Source organism: Arachis ipaensis, chromosome B08 (genome assembly GCF_000816755.2).
Source record: "Arachis ipaensis cultivar K30076 chromosome B08, Araip1.1, whole genome shotgun sequence".
NCBI lineage: Eukaryota > Viridiplantae > Streptophyta > Magnoliopsida > Fabales > Fabaceae > Arachis > Arachis ipaensis.
Genome location: NC_029792.2, coordinates 2741297 through 2745090, shown reverse-complemented (window position 1 = coordinate 2745090; position 3794 = coordinate 2741297).

Sequence of the window (3794 nt, the reverse complement as noted above, 5' to 3'; positions counted from 1 at the left end):
CTGCTTAATCTAAGAGTCACCAAAAAAAAAAAAAACTGCTTAATCTAATATTTATTTACAATTATCATTTTTATACAATAATGTTGAAAATAAAATTGTTGGCTAAAACCTTGTTATACACTTAAACTTTCACTTTATACATAAAACATTTGTGTACAATAATCATAACTTGTGTTTATATTTTTTTTTTCTGAAAAACTAATGGAAATTATATATAAAATTTTGAATACAATATTATCCTCGTATATATAAATAGTAAATCTTATCTTTATATTTTGTCTTTTTGGAATCTCCTGCTAGTAAACTTGCACCAATGAGGAAACCATTTTCCTTTGTCTGAAATAAAATGAGAATAAGCTTTGTAGATCGAAGAAACAACTGAAACCGTGCCAAAAGTTAAGTATAAGAAACCAATTATTTGGCTACCAATATTTTGCTAATTTTCTGCCAATTTCTGCCAAATATTTGGACTCTAATGGAAAATACCATTTTGATTTTTGATAGTATTGGGTGGTTATGTTTCTTGTAACGTACATATTTTTTAACAATCCCGCTAGGTTATCAACAGCATTTCTGCCAACTTTTGCCAACTCTTATTTATAATTCTGTTTAATGGAAGTATCTTTGTGAATGTGTCTAATAAAAATATTTTTTTTATGACTGTGTTTAATAGAAATGTCTTTATAGCTGTATTTTCTAGATGTGTCTCTTTATATATATGTTTAAAATATAATAATTAATTATTATTGGTAATAAGTTAGTAGATAATATGTTGGTACCTTATACTTTTCCATTTTTTAATTAATGACAACATTTTAAAGCCTATGTAGTATATGGTTACGATAGATGTAGGAACCAATTTAATTATTTGCTTATACATACTGGTGAGTTATAATAAGGTCTCATAAGAAGACAAAGATGAACCTAATTATGTCATGTTCAGAATAGTATAAAAAATTAGACAATATCTAAAACTGTATATAGTAAGAGTGGTTATGCGCTTTGTTAGAGTTAGTGGCATTGGGTTCAACAATGCTGAGACTAAGAACCAGAAGTTTCCTGGCAAATAAAGGAATCGGCCATGGAAGTGGGATTTTCATAGATATCCACTCAGATTGACTTCCGTTCCAGAATTGTACTGGAACCTTTCCCTTCGCAACGATGAAGGGTCACATGGCCCACCAAATTAAATTCAGCAATGAGATTGCATGTCCCCTTTGATGATTAAGCAACAAATATCACATCAATGAATAATGTTTCATTCGTTAAGATTTTATATTGACCCATAGAATGTAATAAACAATNNNAATATGAAATATGGTTATAAAATATATATTAACTTATTTTTAATGTAGAGGAAAAACTTAGTTTATGGAAAGCAAAGATTTTCAATAAAGCAGGGAAGTTGGTCCTTATTAAGTCTGTTATCAATAGCTTACCTGTCTATTATCTGAGTTTGTATAAAATGCCAGTTGCGGTAGCGAAAAAATTAATTTCATTGCAACGGAAATTCTTTTGGGAGAAGGACGATGGAAGAGTTGGGTTAGCCCTTGTAAAGTGGGAGTTGATACAAGTACCGAAGAAACTAGGAGGGCTAGGAGTGGGAGATGCCATGATTCACAACACCGTCTTATTGTTTAAGTGGTGGTGGAGGATCTCTAAGAAAAACTGCCCATTATGGTAGAAGGTTGTGTGCTCGTACAATAATCTGAACCCAAGCCAGTTGCTATCTACTTAAGTTCTACCAGCAAAAGGGGGCGTGAAAAGACATAATGTAACCTGCAAATAAAAAAGCACATTGCCAGACAGAAAATGATTGATGGACTTGCTATGGAAGTAGGAGATAGTAGACTAACCAGATTTTGGGAGGATACATGACTACAGTCAGAAAAGTTGAAAGATTCCTTTTCTGAGGCTTTTCTTGGTTTCAAATAACAAAGGATCTGTAATTGGGGACTGTGGGTTTTGGATGAGATAGAATGGGTGTGGAACTTCCAATGGAGGAGAGAACTCCGCCAATGGGAGATTGATAGTTTGAATCAAATACTCGATATATTGCACGATGTAAGATTGATAGCAAGTGTACAAGATAGAGTGGTGTGAAAATTTGACAAGGAAGGCGTTTATACTACTAACTCATTTGTGCAGGTCTTGCATGAACATACTTTGACAGATGATATCCTTTGATATAAGTACACAAATGAAATCTGAAAAGGACTAGTGCCCCCTCGAGTTGAGTTGTTTACTTGGTTTGTGCTAGTAGGCCGAGTAAATACAAAGGATCGATTGAGTAGATTTGGAATTATTGATCAGAATGACAATATTTGTGTCATGTGTAACAAGGAATTTGAAAATGTGCAACATTTGTTTGTTACGTGTGAGTATGCTTGGCAGGTATGGTACGCATGGATTACTCATGCGGGTCGGGTTTGGTGCATCCCAGGATCCATTAGAAAACACTTTGAGAGTTGGAAGACGATACCGTTGAAAAAAGAGGAGCGCAAAACATGGTTACTAGGATTTTTCTTCTAGATATGGAATATCATGTTGTGTAGGAATGAACTTATTTAAATATAAATTCATTGATAGATCTTTGAAACAAATTCATGTTGTTGATGGCCATACTGAAAATGATATAGGAGATGCTATGTTTTTATTTCCTGTTTGTATACTCCACTTAGTCTGTTGAGTCTGTTATGACTTTCAAAAAAAAAACTTATTTTTAATGAAAAAAAATTGTTAAATAAAACCTATAACATGTCGTCATCTCCAACAAATCAAATTACAATATAATATGGCAACACTATTAGTAATGCATGCTTTTGTATGTTAACTTTCTATGCTGACGAAATAAAATTGAGTTTGAGCTTGTATTTTTTATTTGAGGGAACACAGGAGGACCACACCCACACCCATACCCACCAAGATCATTGTTTCTACTTTCTTGGATTGGATCGTGGATGACGCTAGCGCTCTACAAAATTTAATAATTTATTTACGCTTATAAAGGTTTTCTTGGAAACTTAGAAGCAAACCCTCCTATCACATGACCATAATACGTCTCACGTAGGTGGAAATCCTATGTAAGAAAGTAGTGCATCTTTGTCTTATTTTACGCTATAAAATATAAAATACGAATACTATATAGTTTTTCTCCAAATTAAGTGGTGTATTATAGTCTTGAATATTCATTCTCACCCACATTCTTTTTATTTTTTATTGGTTTATAGTAAGTGTCTCTTCTGGATTTGCACTATTCAGACAATGAATATAGCTGTGTCATGCTGCTGCCAGTTTCTGAGATTCTGAGATAAACAAGTGAGATGAGGGACAATGTAAATTAGGGTGATAATGAGTGTTGATAGTAACATGCACATACATAAGGCTCTGTATTTGGGACAGTTTATTTCTTAAAATAGGAAGTGCAGAATTTTAGTGATTTCCTGGTGCATAATGGGAAAATATCAATATTATCCATATGATTCTTTCCTGAGATTCCAGTGAACATTCCACTAAATCTGTCACCAGACTCATCCATGCTCCCAATTGCAAATTTACTTATAATGTATTACTTTCAAAATATTGGATTATAACAATTAAATAAGAGTCGGTTTTAAATCAGAAAAACGTGTCTCTGACATTACACAATGTGACTAAGACTTGTTAGAGGACAAAACTAATATGAAGCAAATACAAAAGTTCAGTAAAAGAAATTTGTTATATAAGCTAAATTCTGCTAAATGTATGAGGAAACATTAACCTCGTGCATAAGGAAAATCTCATTAGCAATATCA